Here is a 21,539-nt window from a genome sequence, read left to right on the forward strand (position 1 = left end):
TAGTATAAGAAGTAGACTAGGTCATTTCAATACAGTAATGCATGCTTATATTGGAAAACCAATTATATCACCCAATAGACATTACTAAAACCATGCATTCCATAGCTCCTCTCCCAGGAGAGCAAGAAGAATGACCCAGATCCACAAAGTAAATGCTCTTATGAGATTATATAATGTCAATGTGAGGATTCTAAAAGACCAATCTTAAAAAAGAGTTTCTGTAAATTTTGAGTACAAATATATATATATCTATCCTAAAAATCTGAAAGATATGGTTAACCAACTATTTATAGGAAAGCCCTAAAGCAAAAGTAATTGGTTAAAACTCTTAAAACTCTGCTTGAAAATGAGTTTTAAATAATCTCTTAAATCAACATTTGATCAAAGTATAACAAAACTCCAGATCTGGGTGAAATTCTGAGAAAACCACTTTGCCAAAAGGCCAACCAAAGGATCCTCAAGGGAAGAAAATCTATACTTTGGGTACCTATGAAAAAAAATGAGCTCGGAAATCAACTTTGTCATTCATCAGAGATCTCATACAAGGGAAACACTGTAAATGCTTCTGTTGTGAGAAAATCTTCTGAAAAAATGTTTAAATCCCATTTCTCCAGGGAATCCATTTTTGAGGATAAGGCCAATACATGTGATTGGTGAGGGTAAAAACTCTGTCAAAGATGATATCTTGATTTTTACTCATGAGTCTGTAGGAGAGAAGCCATATGAAATAAAATCAGTATGGGGAAGAAAATGTAAGCAGACATATCTTTCAGAAGCCACATAAGAATTATTCCTAAAACACATGGAAGTTAGTAATAGATTGCATGTTGTTAAAGGATTACTTATGATACTGTGGTAAATGAGTAAATTCTGCTCAATGCAACAGAAACTATATGTGTGGTTAGCTTATGTAAGAACATTCTTAAAGTCTGTGAAGGGTATAAAAAGTGAACAAAGCATAGTGCCTCCAAAAAGATTTCAATTGACCCAAATGATAACTCAAAACAAAATCATTTTTTAACTCAAAATTTTGAATAAATCAGGAAAGTTATAAAATGCAAGAGAAAAGGATGTGCTTTCTCTCAGCAAGTAGAATTTCAGGAGGAAGTTGTTTATGAGATGGACTTTAAAATTTGAACACACCCAACCACACACAACAATGCATATTCAACTCCTTTAGCTACAAAGGTCTTCATTTTATTTGCAAAAATAAGATGGCATTCTAACATTTCAGAAATACATCATATTGAATACATTGACATAGAAGAAACAACTTCATTAAATATATCAGAAAGGTATAAGCAAGGAAGCTATTGAAGGAAAAGTGAAAGGAACAAGAAGCAGAATGAATATTTATTATTACTACATTTAGGAAAATTTCACAGATTAGGCATTGTCATATTTTCATGAAAAGGACTACACACATGAGCTGGGGATATAGCTCATTGGTAGACAACTTGCCTAGCATACATGGGGCCCAGGGTTCAATCTACAGTAACACACACACACACACACACACGAATACATACATGTGCTAACACACTGATAGTATAAGTTATGAAAAAAAAATTCCTGCTATATTCTCAAACCTGATATTAGTTCATAAATGATTTGGGTTACCATGTGGATTGTGTTTCTCTAAGCCACAAAGAAGGAGCTATGATGGGCTATAAATAGATGGCTTCTAGGGGAAGAATTTCTGAGTAAAACTTTATCTGCTTTTGTATCTTCTAGACTGAGCTACAAACATATCACCTCACAGCTCATTAGGTGGAAGGAAGAAATAATTTAGCTAATCATTATCCAGCCTTAATGATGCATGGAAATGGGCTGAGCTCTGCTCCAGGCAGGCAGACTGACCTTTTCTAAAGAGAGGGCAGCCAGGCCATGGCAGCTGCTTCTTGGCCTTGAGCAGATGAGAGTCAGACCAAACGAGGGCAAAGGGCAGCAAAGGGGAAATGGCAACTTTCCAGTCTGATATTTCAGTATTCCTGTATTGTCGTTGGCTTAACGTGTTGCAATCCAGTGTAGTGAAGGACTGACTGCAGGAGGTCCATGTGTTCCCTAAAAATGGCAATTAGCCAGGAAGAAACACCCCATCTCCTTCCCAAGAAACACCTCTTTGTGCCAAAATCTTGCATTGAAACATACTCCTCCCACTGGCAATAAAAAGCTACAAAACCTACCAACCAACCCAATTCCAGGTACTACTGGTTTCCATGTCCCCACTGCATGCCCCACATGTAGCCTTTCCTTTTGCATCTCTGCAAATAAAACGTCTCTGACTTTTGCTCTTCGAGTTTCTGCCTTTGATATCTTTCTATGCACAGAAAAAGGACAGTCACCACCTGAGAATCCCAGCGTGTCAATAGGGCTAAAGTCAAAAGACAACATGGTATTTGTCAGGTGGTAAAAGAGTTACTTGAATGCTGTATAGTTCTAGGATAGAGCAAGGAAGAAATGAAGACAACTGGCATTTTATAAAAGAGAGTTTATGCTGCATGTGATGACACACACTTGTAATTCCAGCATTCAGGAAGTTGAGGCAGGTGTATCACAGGTTCAAGGCCAACCTGGGCTGTGCAGCAAGATCTAATCTCAAAAACAAAACAAAACAAACAAAAAAAGAGATTTTACACAGTCTTCTTTGCCACTCTGCCCTAATGCATACCTAGAACGGTCCATTTGTCCTCTCTCCATTTCCTTCATCAGGTTAATTGCTAATTTTCCTTCTTAGTTTATTGCAGGTACTTTCCTGTTTCTTTCAAGGTTCTTCCCAGTTCTACAAAAGAAATATGTGTTTGTCTGTTTCCTGCATTGACCCTCATGTTTCTGAGGGGCAGGGAGTACATCTCATAGCTCTATGCCTTAGTTTCCTCATCAGAAAACAGAACAAGTATAATAAAAGTACGACCTTCGCAGACTTACTATGAAAGCTAAGCTGGTTAGCACAAAGTACTTTGAATTGTGTTCAGTATGTGTTAAGTGATTCAGAGGTATTTGTTGTCATTGCTGTTGATTGTTATTGTTTAAATATGTTAAAATATAGTCTTTGTCATAAGGAATCCCAATTTACTTTGGTTTAAATTTAGATAAAATAAAATTTAAAATTTGGTTACTCGTTCACACTGGCCACATTTCAAGCGATTAATAGGCACATTTGGCCAATGGCTACTCTATTGAACAGATGACCTATGGAAAGTATCCATCATCATAGAGCCTTGCTGGTCAACAATACAGTGTTGATCGAAACATCTCTATTTCTAGTTCACAATTTTCCCCATTTTGTCAAGAATCCTCTTCTCTTTCCCTAAGGAGTAAAAGACATATCTATTTCATCCATAATATTATTTCTAGAACCAACATGCTTTTATTGATCAAATAAATCCTACAACAGTCAGCTTAACATAAATTTTCAAAGAGCAATCCAAATCTTTTCTCCAAGTTTTAGACTTACAAACTAAATTTCTACTGGAAATCTTCAATAGAACATTACAAAACGTTCCACATTAAATATGTTCAGAACATCCCCAAATCACTTTTACTATCGTTCATTGTCCATGTTAAGGAGTGCACAAGTGCCCACGCACTTGTGTCATGACTTGCAATCTTCCAGGTTATCTGTAGAAGAGAGGTCAACTTGTCTTTCCAAACCTGTTGCCCTCTCTTTTGCTGAATACATGTTTCAGTGGTATTTTCTGTATTTAGATCTTGTCAAGTGACTAGTCAATAATATAATATAAGTGAAAGTTATATATGAAGTTTTCATCCTGGAGCTTTTAGGAATTAGGTCTTGTTCCTAAAGGCTGTATTTCTCCTTCTGCCAGCTGAATGAAAAGTATTCCAAGGTACAAGGGCATAGTAGAGCCACAAGGTACAGTATTTGTGGTCCTTAAATCACCATATTGGAGGAAAGATGCTCATCTGTCAGGAACATCTGCTTTGGAAAATCATTAGTAAATAAAACTATTTCAACAAGCCATGGAAATTTAAGTTTTATTTGTTATAAAATCAAACATCATTTTTGCTAATGTATCAACAATTCCTTTCTCTTTTACCCTCAGGTTTCAAATTCAATCAAACATATGTTATGTGCACTGTACAACAAGTAAACAAATACTTCTCTTAGAAGTTTTTTATTAGGATACATTCATTTTACAGGGGAGATTCATTATGATAATTACAAATAGGCTTATACTGTACGTTGGTTAGATCGTCCCCACCATCTCACAGCATTTCTTAAATGTATGTCCCTTCTCTCCCTTTCTACTACTGCAGCTTTGGTTGAGATCTCCAGTGATTGTCCTTACCTATTCAACAGCATTCTAATTTATATTATTTCCATGTCTTGTTCCCTGGATCCATTCTTCATTCAGAAACCAAAGTTATTCATGCAAACATGATCTTCAAAAATCTTATTCCTTAACATCTATCATCCTTCTACCACCATCTGTCATAAACTTGGTCTTTTCAATCCCATGCTGTTAGTTTGCATCTCTGTGACATTTTTAGGATATCTGATTCTTGAATGACTTATCACCCTCTTAGATGAATAGACTTATTCATACTTGCAACTCATCTTCAACATCACCTAAGAATTCATCTTCTCCCTTTTGTTGGGTCTTCATCAGCCTGAATATGATGAGTAAATTTAACTAAAGAAATAACTAAATAACGACAAACATTTTTACACTAAGTTGTGAAATGCTAATCTTTTTGAGAAATAGAAGTTACATGAAATGAAGTAAATAAAAACATATGAGTTTGTAACAAAATATTTGCAGAGTAGAGGTTCATTCAAATGTTCCTATCATTGTTTAATTTGATTAAGAGATGAAATACGTATGTTAAGTCAGACAATATGTTAACTATTTACATGTGAAAAATTCTGGCAAAAGTCCAAAAAGGTGAATGCCTGCCCTCATAAAACTGAGTTTCAAATTCAATTTCTAAGCCTCCACAGGTTTTGGATGCTTAGTGGATTTCCTTAAGGGGAAAGATTAACCATTAGCTTTTATATGTTCTTAATTACTCAGTGACAAACCCATTTCTCTAATAAGTACTCAAAGATATTTGTTGAGCTGGATTTAATAGTTTTATTAAAAAGTACTTATCTCTCAAATAAAAATCATGCTTACCAATTTATTGACACAGCATAAGCTATATTTAAGCTTAAATCAAACTGTAGTATCTAGGTCATATATATGTGTTAAAAATCACACATTTCTAGATTTTCTATATGTTTTGCTTTCATAAAAATAATGGAATGTTCAAATATGATTAGCCAAAATTTTCCTAAAAATACCTTTTTATTTATGATATATAAATATGAAATGTATCTAATCATGCAATGCTACTTTTTCTTTAAATGTCTCACCTGTATAAATGAAATAATTTTTCTCTTGACTTTAAAATATACATCTTCCTTCCTTGCTTGAACTAGGTCTATCTTCTCCATGTTTTAGAGAGAGATTTAATGTTTTGTGACTATTTTATCAACCTTTTATCTAGCATCTTCTAGTAACCTCTCTGCTTTCTGTTCCAATTCTTACTAATAATTATATCTAATTCAAAAAAGAAACTTTCCATGACTACTGTATGTAACTCAAAAAACCTACCATTTGGCAAAATTAAGCAAATAATCCTCATGCTATCTGTTGAAAATCTCAATTGTCTTTTCTGGATATCTCCTTTTTCTCTTCTTGAACTCCTATATCCTCACAAAAAGTATACCATGCATCATCTCTGTGACCCCCTCCATGTTCTCACCTCCATGGCATTGTTCCAGGATGTCTGCTCTGCCCAATTGCCCATAACTATCTTTCAAAATCAAGCTATTTCCTGAAGCCATGCTTAGGATTTCATTATTTGCATTGTTTGCTTCTTACATCTTCCTAATTCTAATAAGCTTCTTAAATCCTTACAATTCCAATGTACCTTTTGAAGGCATACCTACGACGCTATGCCATAGAAAGAGAGAACCTTATATGCATCTATGTAATTATATGTTATTTATCTATATAGTTATATGTATGTATGTATCTATGTATTTCTACATTAAATAACTATGTTATTTATATATAAATAGATAAATATACATTTAGAAATATGTGATGTATAAATATATACTTTTATATTTACATGTTATGTATATTTTACACACATTTAAGTTCTTTCATTGTTCTGTGGTAGTGTCCTAAGTATGACTTTAAAAATATATATATATATATATATATATATATACACACACACATATACATATGTTATATAATATATATATATATATATATACACACACACATACATATGTTATATAATATATATATATATATATATAAATAACATTCCTAATGGAACCACATTAAGTATCTAAAAGGAAGGAATTCTACCTTACTCTTAAAAAAAAACCCAAATATCTACCAGATACATTGCCATTAACCCAGTAACCACTTTAAACGTTAAAAAGCAAGTACCTTATTTAGCACTCACCTAATACACTGTTCGAGGCACTGAGCAAAGGCAAGAACTGAATCAGAGCCTCATTCTGTGTTCTGGGGCTTCCAATCTGACCAACAGCTTGCTGGGCTAAAACCAGAAACTTGAACAGCATTCTTGGCATCTGGTGCTCCCTCAATCCCCCAACTCCTTAGTCCTGTAAGAGTCTTATTAATGTCACTTGCTAATGACACCCCAAATGTGCTCATACTCTCCATCCAATCCAAATAGGGCACCTCTCACCTGGAAATCCTGAGATATTTGACACCTGATTCACACACTGAGGATAGACTGAACTCTACTTTATCAAAGTTGTTGCCTAAAGTTTCTAACAGTTTTCCAGTAGAGACAGCATGCCAAGCAGGTCTGGTCCTTATCCCCCTTTCTCATCTTACCAGCCACAAGGTTCACTTTGTTCTCCATTCCAGCCATGCCAGCCTTAATTTGGTTCCATAACCATCATGAGCCTTGCATTTTCTGATCTGCTGCCTTAGGTCAAATCACTCTACCAGAGGTTTTCTTTCACTAAGTCCATCTCCTTCACAGAATTTGTCATAGTTGTGATAGTGAATTTGCTTGTAGGGTTAACTGCTAACTGTCTGCCTCCCACTAGAAGATAGGTCCATGTAAACTCTGATGAAGGCAAAAGCTGTTCAGTTTTGTTTTGGTTCCTGTGTTTTGGGCAGTACTGGGTTGTGAACTCAGGGCCTTGCACTCTGTCGCTCAAGTCACACCGTCAGCCTTTTTTGTTTTAGTTTACTTTTTCGGATGGGTTGTAGCTTTTGCTCAGAGTCTGCCTGAGACTGCAATCCTCTGACCCATGCCTTCCAAGTAGCTGGGATTATAGCTATGTATCACCACAAACTGCTTGTTTGCCAAGATGGGATCTTGCTACCTTTTTGCCCAGGCTAGTTATGAACTCTGTTCCTCAGAATCTATGCCTTCCAAATAGCTGGGGTTATAGCTATGAGCCACCACACCCAGAAAAACCATTCACTTTTATTGCTTGCTTGACATACTATAAGTGCTCCATAAACATCTGTTGAAATGAAGAATGAATAAATAATTAAACCTGAATCTATTAAACCTTTTCTTTGTGAATTCTATTGAGGAGCTCCTGTTAGGTTGATGAGTATGACTTGTAAACTATATTTACTTCAAATTATTACAATAGTAAACAAAACTAATTAAGGCACAAAAAATTCCTGATATTCTTGGGTGGTAGAGGAAAGTTCAAAACATAGTAGCCTTTAGCTAAGCCTTAAACAAATGGAGTAGAGTGCAATGAGAAGAGAGGTTATAGAAAATAAGAAGGCAAGTCAGCCTAATGAAGTTACCATATAATGAAAGGGATAAGAAGGAATGAGATGTCTCAGCGGACCCCACCCCCGTTGGAGAAACCGGTACCAGATGCCCTGTGTAGATAAGATAAGCAGGGCAGCAGGGCTTGGCTCGGGGATATAGAATGTGAGGAATGTGAGAAGGTTGCGAAAGATGACGGGATGTACGTGCAAGATGTGCTCTGCCTGCTTGCTCAATGTTGATAACGAAAATACGCGCGCAACTGCTGACCTTTTACTCAGTGTTACAAAATCATTGGCTAAGTGCTGCGTGGGCTTTTGCTGTAATGGCAGGTAGTGGTCTATATAAGATTTCCCCTAAAGAGGCTCAGGGTCGTGTTTTCCTAACCGGTCCTGCGTGTCCGTGTGGGAGCTCGACCCTGGCTAGCCAGCCCAATAAACTCTGCTTTGTTGATTGCATTCACGCCTGGCTCTCTGTCTCTCAGGGGAATAGGATTCCCGTTCCTAACATTTGGAGGTTCCACCGAGATTCCATTTTCTCGAGAGACAGAACTTGCCCGCGAGAAAGCAGGGGCGATCCCAAGTCCTAGGCGTTGGGAGAGGATCCAAGACCCTCAGTTGGAGGAACTTGAGTGTTCCATTTGGGCCGCGGCAGGGATTCGGCCAATCCCCAGGGAGTTCTATTCTGAGAATTTCATTAGGAGGACCGCAGGGTCCTGCCGGGAGAGGTTCTCCTCTCATTTGGGCTCAAGCATTTTAGGAATCCTGGCAACAGGTGAAGAACTAATTGAGCTAGTCGACCAACCACCCATCAAGTGGACGCCTTTCGGCCTGATATCCCAGTTGGACGGTGAGGAGGTTGAATGGGGTGCGCACCAGTGTGAGAGAAGGACCGGTCCGAGCGAGTGCTGGAGAGTGTTGTGTGTGTGTGGAGTTATTGTTGCCTTTACCCTTTTTGTTCTATCTCTCTTGGTGTTTGATTCTCCTTCCACAATGGGACAGGGACAAACAACCCCAAAGTCTTTGATCCTTTCTCACTTTTCAGAAGTTAAAGAAAGGGCCTTAAATGCGGGTCTGGTCATCAAGAAAGGTAAGTTCAACACCTTTTGTTCTGCAGAGTGGCCCACCTTCGGAGTCGGGTGGCCCATTCAAGGTTCCCTCTCCCTAGACATGATCACTAAGGTTAAAGCAGTCATTTTTCGGCCAGGCAATCGAGGCCATCCAGACCAAGTCCCTTACATTATGGTTTGGGAGGATCTGGAGAGGAACCCCCCCCCCCTTGGTTAACAGCTTTTCTGACTCACCCCTCCAGTTCGGCTCCCGGGGCTAAAACCCCAGTCATGCCCGCCTTGGTCATAAAGGAGGAGGAGAAACTTCCTCTTCCCACCCTGACCGGTCCTCAGAATAGGGCACCTCCCTTACCATCTCCGGTCTTACCAGAGAGTTCCCCCCTTTACCCATCCCTCGCAGGGGCAGAGGAAGATCGGCCGCCTCCATATGTGACTCCCCCTGGCCAAGCCAGTGCCCCGGAGGAGGAAATTTCCTCATCCTCCTCAACAGGACTGGCAGCAGGAGGAGGAATGGGTTGAAGACTTCGCCCCCGAGGGGTTCGGGAAAGGGAGGGGGAAGACGGGCCCTCCTCATCAACACAGGGGGAGGAAACTGTCCCTACACTTCCAGTCCGGATGGTGGGCCAAGGGGGACCAGGAGGGGGGCAACAGTTTCAGTACTGGCCATTTTCCTCCAGTGATCTATATAACTGGAGGACGCAAAACCCGCCCTTTTTGGAAGACCCTAAGTGTCTCATAGATCTCCTGGAGTCTGTCATGCATACACACCGCCCCACATGGGACGACTGTCACCAGCTGCTCAATACTCTTTTTACGACGGAGGAACAAGAGCGCATCCTCAACGAAGCAAGAAAAAACGTCTTGGGGGATAATGGGAGACCCACAACTCTCCAACCGGCCATAGACGAGGCCTTACCCCTATGCCGCCCTGATTGGGATTTCGGGACTGCAGAAGGTAGGGAGCATCTCCGAATCTACCGCCAGACTCTTATGGCCGGTCTCCGAGCGGCCACTAGAAGGCCCACCAACTTTGCAAAAGTAAAAGCAGTCGTCCAAGGGGAAAACGAAAGCCCGGCCGGTTTCTTAGAGCGCCTCTATGAGGCATACCATCAGTACACCCCTATTGACCCTGAGGAGGAGCTCCACCAGTCTGCTGTGGTGCTCTCATTCATTAATCAGGCAGCTCCAGACATTAGGAGAAAACTCAATAAACAGGAAAACTTAGGGGAAATGACCATTAGGGAAATGCTACAAATAGCAGAGAAGGTCTTTACCGCTAGGGAAACTCCAGAAGAAAGGGAGGAAAGGTGGAGAAAGGAAGACAGGGAGGCCCAGGAGAAATTGAGAAAGGAGGACAGGGAGTTCCAGGCTAAGGAAAACCGAAAGCAACAAAGAGAAATGGCCCGTATCTTCCTAGCGGGTGTCTGGGACCAACCCAGGGGAGGGGGCCACGCCAGGACCCCAGATAAGGAACACTGTTTTTACTGTGACTGGGCATTGGAAGAGAGAATGCCCTAAGTTAAAGGGAAGAAGAGGGTTTGGAAGGAGACCGGGGGATAAAAGGGAAAGGGAACGAGCAGTAGAGCAGGCCAGAGTCCTCCTAGCCGGAGAAGAGGACTGAAGGAGATGGGGCTCGGACCCCCTCCCCGAGTCTTGGGTAACAGTACATGTGGAGGGGAAGCCGATGGGGTTCATGGTGGATACCGGCGCCCAGTATTCGGTCTTAAACAAGGCACATGGACCTTTGAACAAGGAACGAACAAGTGTCGTTCAGGGGGCCACCAGTACACAGTTATGTACATGGACTACCAAAAGAAGGGTAAACTTAGGAAAACACCAGGTCACACACTCCTTCCTGGTCGTTCCTGAGAGCCCCACTCCCCTGCTCAGACGGGACCTACTCACCAAAATAGGGGCCCATATCCATTTTGAGCCAGATGGAATAATTGTGACTGATCGAGAGGGGAGCCCAATACATGTCCTGTCCCTATCATTGGTTGATGAACATTGTCTGTTTGAGAGTCAATAGGAGCCAGGAGGGGACATGGCCCAATGGGTAAAAAGATTTCCCACAGCCTGGGCAGAGATTGAGGGAATTGGGCTCGCCAAACACCTCCCTCCCGTAGTTATACAATTGAAGGCTTCCGCTCTTCCCATTCAGGTGAAACAGTATCCTATGCCCGAGGAGGCTTGAAGAGGCATAGCCCCTCATATCCACAGGCTATTAAAGGAAGAAGTACTGTGGCCTTGTCGGTCCGCCTGGAATACACCTCTGCTCCCCGTCCAAAAGCCAGGAAGCAAGGACTATAGGCCTGTGCAAGACCTGCGAAAGGTAAACGAGCGGACAGAGGACATTCATCCCACCGTTCCGAATCCCTATACCTTGCTCAGCCACCTACCCCCCTCGCAAGTGTGGTATACAACCCTTGATTTGAAAGATGCTTTCTTCAGCATTCCATTGTCAGAAACTAGCCAGCCGCTATTTGCTTTCGAGTGGCACGAGGATGGGGGCCAATCTGGACAGCTTACTTGGACCAGACTGCCGCAAGGATTTAAAAATTCTCCCACCCTGTTTAACGAGGCCCTGAGCCAGGACCTGGAACCCTTTCACCGGAGCCACCCGCGAGTCACTCTATTACAGTATGTTGATGATTTACTGTTAGCGGCAGAAACCCGAGAGGAATGCAACGAGGCTACTGAACACCTGCTAACGGAATTAGGTGAGCTGGGATATCGGGCAAGTGCCAAGAAAACCTACATCTGTAAAAGGTCAGTGACATATCTGGGTTATCGGATCGCAGACGGGGCAAGATGGCTGACTGATGCCATGAAACAGACTATTTTGGCTATCCCATCCCCCACATCCACTAGGGGAATGAGAGAGTTCCTGGGCTCTGCAGGATTCTGTAGACTCTGGATTCCGGGATTTGCAGAGATAGCCAGACCCTTATATGAGGCCACCAAAGAGGCTCCAGATAGGAGATGTGGGGAAAGAGAACAACAGGCCTTTGACCAGCTAAAGGACGCTCTTTTACAGGCCCCTGCCTTAGCCTTGCCAGATCCTACAAGACCATTCACTCTATTTATAGATGAAAAAAAGGGGGTAGCCAAAGGAGTCCTGACCCAACAACTAGGCCCCTGGAAGAGACCTGTGGCATACCTTTCCAAGAAATTAGACGCAGTAGCAGCGGGATGGCCCCCCTGCCTCCGCATCATAGCGGCCATCGCCATGCTAGTGAGAGAAGCCGATAAATTAACTTTTGGACAGGCCCTTTGGGTAATGGCCCCTCACCCGGTGGAGGGAATCCTTAAACAACCCCCCGGGAAATGGATGACAAATGCCAGGCTCACCCACTACCAGGGGCTCTTGTTGGATTCCCCTCGAATCACATTCACAGATCCCGTAACCCTGAACCCTGCCACCCTGTTGCCTAACCCGGAACTACAGACACCTGTCCATGACTGCAAAGAGTTCTTCACCGAAGTTACACAGGTATGGGCTGACCTAAAGGATACCCCCCTGTCCAGCTGCAAATTAAACTGGTACACGGATGGAAGCAGCTTTGTCCAAGATGGAGTCCGAAGGGCAGGGGCAGCTGTAGTCGACCAAGAAGGAAATACGGTATGGAGCAGTGCTCTCCCATCCAGAACCTCAGCCCAAAAAGCGGAATTAATTGCCTTGGCAGAGGCCCTGGAGAGGGCAAAAGGAAAGCGAGTCAATGTCTACACCGATAGTCGCTATGCTTTCGGTACCATCCATGTCCACGGGGCCATCTATCGCGAAAGGGGATTCCACACAGCAGAAGGGAAAAATCTAAAGAACCTGGCCGAGGTCCAGCGTCTATTAATGGCAGTGGAAAAACCAAAGGCAGTGGCAGTGATGTATGTCCCAGGCCACCAGTCTGCCAAGACGCTGGAAGCTGTCAGTAACAACAGAGCAGATCAAGAAGCAAAGAGAGCAGCAATGGTGAGTCATTCCATGGTCGCGGCTGTAGACGTGCCTGTCCCAGAGCTCCCTTCGCTACCCCCCCGACCAGAATACTCCACGGAGGATTTCACCTGGATGAGAGCCCACTCCCCCATTAGAGAAGGGGAAAACAGATGGAGAAGCGACTTGGAAGGCAAGTTAATTCTGCCCGAAAAACTCGGACGATTCCTGTTGATTAATTTACATAAGTCCACCCATTTGGGGCAGAGAAAATTGCTAGACCTGCTGACATCCGCGCAGCTCCGATTTCCGAACCAGACCGTGGCAGTCCGCCAAATTGTGAAAGATTGTGCCAGCTGCACAGTCATGAAACCAGGACAAAGGGAGGGGCACCATACAGGTACTCGGGAATGGGGGAGGGCTCTGGGAAGAAGTTGGGAAGTGGATTTTACTGAGGCAAAACCAGGAAAGCTTGGGTACAAATATTTGCTGGTATTCATAGATACCTTTTCGGGCTGGGTGGAGGCTTTTCCTACAAAGAAGGAGACGAGTCAGGTAGTGGCAAAGGCCTTGCTAGAGGAAATCATACCCAGATATGGGGTGCCTGAGGCAATTGGGTCAGATAATGGTCCGGCTTTCGTTAGTAAAGTCCTGCAGGGACTAGCCCAGGCTATGGGGGCCAATTGGAAGCTACATTGTGAATATAACCCCCAGAGCTCAGGGAAGGTAGAAAGGATGAATAGGACACTAAAGGAGACTTTAGCCAAATTGGCCCTGGAGACTGGCGGTGATTGGGTGACACTCCTTCCCTTGGCCATCTTCCGAGTCCGGAACTCCCCGTATGTCCATGGGCTAACTCCCTTTGAGATCCTGTATGGGGCTCCACCCCCCATCATTCAAAGGACCTTAGGCCCGAGACTGGATGATCTGGCCCCAAATTATCTGATTATGTTACAGGCTTTGGCTAAAGTACAACAACAAATATGGCCCCTAATTCAAGTGTACCATACTGCTGAGAGGACCCCAAACACGGAACATGGCATAGTCCCGGGGGATATGGTATGGGTTAAAAGGCATCAGTCCAAAACCCTAGAGCTTAGATGGAAAGGACCTTTTGTTGTACTGTTTACTACCCCTACCGCCCTCAAGGTTGATGGCATCGGACCTTGGATCCATTACTCCCACGTGCGTCGAGCCAATCATCAAAAACAAAAAGGGGCTAAAGAGTGGACTGTACGGCAGCACCCAGACAACCCATTAAAGCTAAAGCTCTTGCAGCCCCAAAAACATGCAGAGTCTTCAGGAGCCATCACGAATGAGTTGGATGATCTTCCTGATCCTGCTCATTGCCCGGAGCAGGAGCCTTGCTGAAACCAACCCTCACCAGCCTTATAAACAAACCTGGATACTCACCGATGGGGAGACACATACCACCCTCAGCGAGACTACTCACACTGCCCCATTGGGAACTTAGTGGCCAGAACTACAATTCTGCTTCAGAGACATCAATCCTGCCTACAGGGCCACCGCCCCAGACTCAGCTCGACGCTATGGTTTTTATGCTTGCCCGGGCCACCAAAAGAGCAAAGACTGTGGGGGGATACAATACTCTTTCTGTAAGTCGTGGGCATGCATCACATCTAATGATGGTGAATGGAAATGGGGAGTATCAAAACCAGACCTGCTCAAATTTGCCTTTGTAAATGGGGTACCATGGGGAAGCAGATGTGGGGGGCCTGCGCTTTCCGCATATCACCTGCGAGTGCCGGCCCGCAGATCTAGATAGAATCAAGGTCACTTTCACTGAAGCTGGCAAAAAGGACACCCCAGGATGGATACAAGGAAGGGCATGGGGAATTGTAGTTTATAAATATGGTGGACACTCTGGCTCGACCATAGTAGTCAGATTGAAAACTGAGCCCACGGGGCCACCGTCCACAGCAGTAGGCCCTAATAAGGTACTTAGGCCACCCTATGTAAAGCCACCTCCCCGACCTTCCACAACTCACCACCTTCCCTCAACCATAGCCCGGGCTAATGTTACAACTCCAAGACCATCAGGAACCAGCCCTCCCCTGGTGAGGCCCAGTCTCATGACCAGATCTAAAGACCCCCTCTGGGACCTAGTGGGCGCTGCCTTACTGAAGTTAAACCACACCAACCCTAACATGACTAACTCCTGTTGGTTATGTTATGATGTGAGGCCCCCATTCTATGAGGCAATAGGGCTAAACACCACTCACAATACCTCATCTGAGGAAAACCCTACTCAATGTTCCTGGGGAGACCGTAAGAGAGGTCTGACCATACAGCAGGTAAGCGGCCAAGGAACCTGCTTAGGAAAAGTGCCAAAGAACAGACGGGACTTATGTACTGTTATTAACGCCAGTTCTACCTGGGAAAATGCTATTAAATGGGTAATTCCAAAGGACAATGGGTGGTGGCTATGCTCGCGTTCTGGACTCACCCCGTGCCTATCAACTAAGGTGTTTAACAGCTCTAAAGAATTCTGTGTTATAGAGGCTGTGCTGCCCCACGTCCTCTATCATTCAGAAGAGAGTCTATATTCATACTGGAATACAAAAATGGTTGAAAAAAGGAAAAAGAGAGAACCTATTTCCGCAGTAACTATTGCTACCCTACTCAGCCTAGGGTTAGCGGGAGCAGGAACCGGCATAGCTTCTTTGGCCACCCAGCAGAAAGGGATGTCTTCGCTGCGCGCAGCCATAGACGAAGATATAGAGAGAATAGAAACCTCCATTAGCCACCTAGAAAAATCCCTCACTTCTCTGTCTGAGGTAGTACTTCAAAACCGACGAGGTCTGGACTTGTTGTTCCTCCAAAAGGGGGGACTATGTGTTGCTCTAGGGGAAGAATGTTGTTTTTACACTGACCATACCGGAGTTGTTCGTGACTCCATGTCTAAACTTCGAAAGAGCCTGGAACAAAGAAAACGAGAAAAAGAGGCCGGCGAAAGCTGGTTCGAGTCTTGGTTTAACCAGTCCCCATGGTTAGCTACCCTTTTATCTGCACTGGCAGGGCCAATAATAATCTTCCTATTACTTGTTACCATAGGACCCTGGATTCTAAACCGACTTATGACTTTTGTTAAAGGTCGAATTAATACTATCCAACTTCTGGTCCTCCGCCAACAATATCAGGCTCTTCATCCCCTTGAGAATGATTCCTCAATTTAGGCCATAAGAAAAGGGGGGAATGAAAGGGATAAGAAGGAATGAGATGTCTCAGCGGACCCCACCCCCCTGTTGGAGAAACCGGTACCAGATGCCCCGTGTAGATAAGATAAGCAGGGCAGCAGGGCTCGGCTCGGGGATATAGAATGTGAGGAATGTGAGAAGGTTGCGAAAGATGACGGGATGTATGTGCAAGATGTGTTCTGCCTGCTTGCTCAATGTTGATAACGAAAATACGCGCGCAACTGCTGACCTTTTACTCTGTGTTACAAAATCATTGGTTAAGTGCTGCGTGGGCTTTTGCTGTAATGGCAGGTAGTGGTCTATATAAGATTTCCCCTAAAGAGGCTCAGGGTCGTGTTTTCCTAACCGGTCCTGCGTGTCTGTGTGGGAGCTCGACCCTGGCTAGCCAGCCCAATAAACTCTGCTTTGTTGATTGCATTCACGCCTGGCTCTCTGTCTCTCGGGGGAATAGGATTCCCGTTCCTAACAATAACACGGAAAGTCATGAAAGACCTTTGCTGGTGTTGGCAACTTACATCCTTAGGAGTAGCAAAATGTGTCAAGTCAGCTGCCTGGTGCCAATGTGGGGCCAGATGAGTAAAGACAAGTGCAGGCAGTTCATAAGGAAACATGCATTTTTCTGTTGTTAACATTTATCAAATTTAATTTGCATAAATGTAATTACTAGCTATGTATATAAAAATCATATATATTTTTGAAATCCTTTAAACTCATTTTTTCCTGGAAAAAAAAAAAACCCAATCACAATGTATGTTATACATGGTCACACTTGTGTGATATTAACTACAAGAGTTCTTTCTTCAAAAGTATACTTTTCCACTGAAAGAACAATAATAAAATTGCAGTTTTTGTTTTCAGGTACTTGTATTTTCCTGAAAGGATGTCACGGTAACCATTTCTTTAAATTAACACTGAATAAGCTATTTGACGTTCACTTAGAAAATATATTGCTTTTGTATACTTTCTGGTTAGTAGTTTTGCTTTTTGTATTATTATTATTATTTTTTTTTAGCTCTGATTTTGTTTTATTTTGTGGCCCTGAGAGTCAAACCCAAGACCTTGCATATGCTAGATAAGTGCTCTACCACTGAGCTACTGCTTTGGCCTTCTGGTTAGTAATTGTATAGTGATTACTTACAATTTACTAATGGATTTCTTAAATCACAACAGATACTCACACATGTAGAGACATACAATCTTCTCTTAACTACTACATCTAGAAAGGTAAGTGTTGAGATTGTTAACTACCAAAATCATCTGAGGATATTGTATTAATAATTCACTACCACACCCTGCCCCTGGGTTGTCTGTTTAGTAAAACAAGTTTTGGTTACAAGAACCTTTAGCCAGTGGCAGTGGTGACAAAATTGTTGAAAAAACTCTCTTAGAGTGGTTTGTAATGTATTTAAAAATAATACTTTATATATTTGAGACTTCCCATTGTAGTTATATATGCATAATTCTGTGGTGTCCTAATCAATTATTTGTGAAAATGTCAGTATTATCCAGATTTTAAAGATGAAGGCACGGTGTTTCAGAGAACTAAAGGGACTTACCCAGTATCACCCACAAGGTAGTAGAAGCATTCTGTAGCAATTCCTGTCATAGTCTGTGTGGAATTCCACTGTTGCTTCTCACCACACGTGGAAGCATTAAATGGTATCATTATATAGCTAAATACCATAGGAATATTTGTCTTTATTTAATTATTTTTCCAGTTTTCAAAAACACTTGCATGCTTCTTTCTTTTTACTTTATTGGGTCTCGTGACTTGTGCTGTTATTCTTAGTTCCATTTATAGAAGCATAATATATTGTCATAAAAATGAATTGTTTTTAATCACTTGAAATTTTGTTACAAATGAAGTTTCTAGATTCATTACATCATGTTATAGTTGAAGTATAGTTGTTGGGGCCAGCTTGGCTATTTTCCTGGGATTTGCTGTTCTGGTATTCACCTCGGTTTCCCCACTCTGAGTCTACAAGCAGCTTTCTGCTAGCTCTGCATCACTGCATCCACCTGCTAGCCTTGCAAAGTTTCCGGCAACTGTAACCGCATACTGAAAGGTGTGGGTGGGGGAGTAAAAAGGGGGATTAGGGACAAACTCTGTGAGTATTTAACCAAGATCTGATACAGATCAGAGCCCAGGGCTTTGAGAAATTATCTCCCCTGAGTCTGCTAGCATAATAAACTCCCTACTTCCTGTAAAAATGGTGTTGGTGACTTTGTTTCCCTTGTTGTTCCTGCAACATACTCAGTAAAATGCTTTTTATCTGGAATGATCTCTTAGATAGCAACGAATCATTCTTCTGTAGGGATCAGCCTTCAGATAATAAGGATGGGCTTAAATATGCATTTTCATTTCTGCATTTCAGCAAATGACTTTTATTATTAACCTTGGGCCTATGTTAAGGGTAAGCAAAAGAATTAGTGTATGAATTTTTCTTTGTTTCAATGGCTTGAATCCTCGATTTTTCTAATGAATCTGGGTCAATCTTGTAGCAGTCACCTTTAGGACAGTTTACTTACTTGTATGATAAGGTGACTTAGAAGGAAATGGTCTCAGGTCTCCTGGAAGAACCTGTTGTCTTATGTGGAGAGCTGAAGTTTGGACTCGGCTGATTCCAGAGCAGTCCAATTCCCCACCTTATCATGTACTGACCAAAGGCATTGAATAAATTGCTGAAACTACTGAAAACTTGTCTTTCTTTTAAATTATAAAGTGAGACAATTCTTATCTTTCAGTGTTGTTGTGATATCAAAGAACTATTTAAGTAATATTAAATGAGTAACATTTTTCAAATAAATTAAATAATAATAAAATATTATTGATATTTGACCAAATTGATATTTGGCTTTCCTCTAAAGAACTTTACTTTTCAGACACAAGCAAATATCAGATGCTATAGAGAACTTCTTTTGTTTTCTTCTTGTGTTACTGGTGTTTCATCTTAGGGCCTTATGCTTCCTAGGCAGGCACTCTACCGCTTGAGTCACTCCAACAGTTGGAACTTACAATTTTGAATAATTTTCTTTGTTAAAAATGTTTTCTTTGAATTACTATCTCTACCCTTCATAAAATCTCATATTTGTTTTCATTTGTGGTATCTTTCTTCAACTCTATATTTTTATATAATGGTTCTAAGTTGTGGAAAGTTCTTGCCAATAAAGAAAAGTTATCTTTGTAGATTGAAGCAATTTTCTTTAAACTAAACACAAACATAGTAGCAATTCAAGAGCCCATTTTATGCATATTCAGAAAGAGTTCAAAATGTGGTTGGTTGTAAAGGTTTGGGAGCAAAAAACCAATGTAAACAAATTTTTCTGAGTTTTCAATGGTTAATAAAGTAACGGGAGAGTAAGCTTGTGCCATCTTTTTGAGTGTCTCCTACCTTAAGGTAACACAAATTGAAATAACATATCTGATCACTTGGGCCCCTTAGTGAAATAAATTTGTGTGATGCAGGGGTCACCTTAAAATAATAATAGGGGTGAGTATTCATGAACTGTTTTTGTGCAATATCTCCTCATCCCTTTCTTCTATCTTTGAGTAAATAACATAAGCCTGCCCCAACACAGAATCCATATGGTTCTGAACCTAGAGACAGACTCCTTTTCTATACTACCCCTGGCAACAGATTCAGAATCACAACTCAAGTTTGGCCAATCACAGTTCTTTTCTGTATAAATCTCTCTCTCTCTCTCTCTCTCTCTCTCTCTCTCTCTCTCTCTCTCTCTCTCACACACACACACACACACACACACACACACACACAGAGTACATTTTCTTTTTTTTGAATTCCCTAGAGTGATATGATGTTTCTATGGCCACCCTCCACTTCTTCCCCAGGCACATGGGAAATTCACCTGCAGTGGTTAAAATGAGGCTAACAAAAAGAAAAAACCAGAAATTATTCAAGAGCTCATTCCATGATTTAGTCATTCATTTAACTAAATATTAGTATAGCATCTACCATGATCCAGTTACTTAAGTACTTGGGATACATCAACAAACAAGATTAATAAAATTTCTTGCCCTCGTGGAGTTCAATTTTTGTTGGTGAGTGGGGTAGAGGGAGTTGGGATGGAGGAACACAAAATACTCAATAAGCACAATAAAAATTCACTTATATATAAGAAGCTACAAATACTCCAAAAGTGAGCCAGATTAAGATGGGTCAGAAATTCTAGGTTCAGTTTATAATATGGAATTGGATGACAAAGGCATGACTCAGTAAGAAGATAAAACCCAAGAAAAGACTTGAGGTAAGTGAAGATATTAGCCATATGAAAATCCCAAGACAGTTCTACAGGGAACATGAGTGTCCAAAGAAACAGAAAGGAGGTAATGTGCCAGGGTAGAGAGAAGGACAGGAAGAATAGTAAATGATAATAGCAGAGAACTAGCAGGGGAGTACATAATATAGGGTTTCAGGTATACCATACTAGCAATTCAAAGAAGACAAGCCCTGTGATTATGTGAATTGAGATAGAAGAAATATTTAACAAAATTCATCATCATAAAAAAATCTCTCTGCAAACTAAGAAGACAGATACACAAATGTGCTCAACTTGGTAAGAGACAGCTGACATTTTTACAGCTCAAACACAGTTGTTGGCTCTTTGCTATGCATTAAGTACCAGTCTAATCTTTTGGGTTAATGAAATGAGTTTTAAAACAAATTAAGCAACTTATTTCTAAGAAAGCAACTTGATTAAAACAGTAGGATTACAGAGGTGTTATATTTATCCATCACAAAATAAATTGAATTATATACTGTATAATCCGCTATTAAGAAGCAAAGTCCTTCTTACAAAAGAACTACCAATAAAGAAATGTTATTTAAAGACTATAATTTGGCCTAGTTCATAAATAAACATGCATTTTTCTGCTATTGATGAAGACTGCCAAACCAAGTAGACAATACAGCACAGAAATTATGAAACAAACTAGAAAAACTCATTATAATTAGTGAAAAGAAAAGTCATTTAAACAACAACAAACATGTTTTCCTTACATATAGCAAGTCAGAATGGTCAAAATTTCAGTATGGAATAATTAGAAGTGTAAAACAGACACCTATTAACATGCATATTTATTTCACATATATTATGACCAAATATATTATACAACAAGATATACTAGATTCTCCCTACAAGCTATATTGTCATGAAAAAGTAAGGTTTTTTACAAATCTCATTTTCATAACACTAGTCAATGAAAGATAGGCACATCCAGAATTGGTTAAGATGAGGGTGAAAAGACACCGTTACTAGGAGTCAAATCCCATTCCCATTATTTAGTAGGTTGGAAATCACTTTATCTTCACTAATGTGGGATTAAAATCAGTACCAGTCTTACAGGGCTGTTGTGATCATAAATTAAATATTTTCACAAAAGTGCTTATAAGGGACCTGGAAACCAATAAGAAAAAATGTTGGTTGTCATTGTTTTGAGAAAAATGTGTGATGCCTTGCTGGTAGTGATCAGAAACCAGTGACATGATCAGGAAGGAGCTTTGTTTAT

The sequence above is a fragment of the Castor canadensis genome, chromosome 9 (genome assembly GCF_047511655.1).
Source record: "Castor canadensis chromosome 9, mCasCan1.hap1v2, whole genome shotgun sequence".
Taxonomy (NCBI): Eukaryota; Metazoa; Chordata; class Mammalia; order Rodentia; family Castoridae; genus Castor; species Castor canadensis.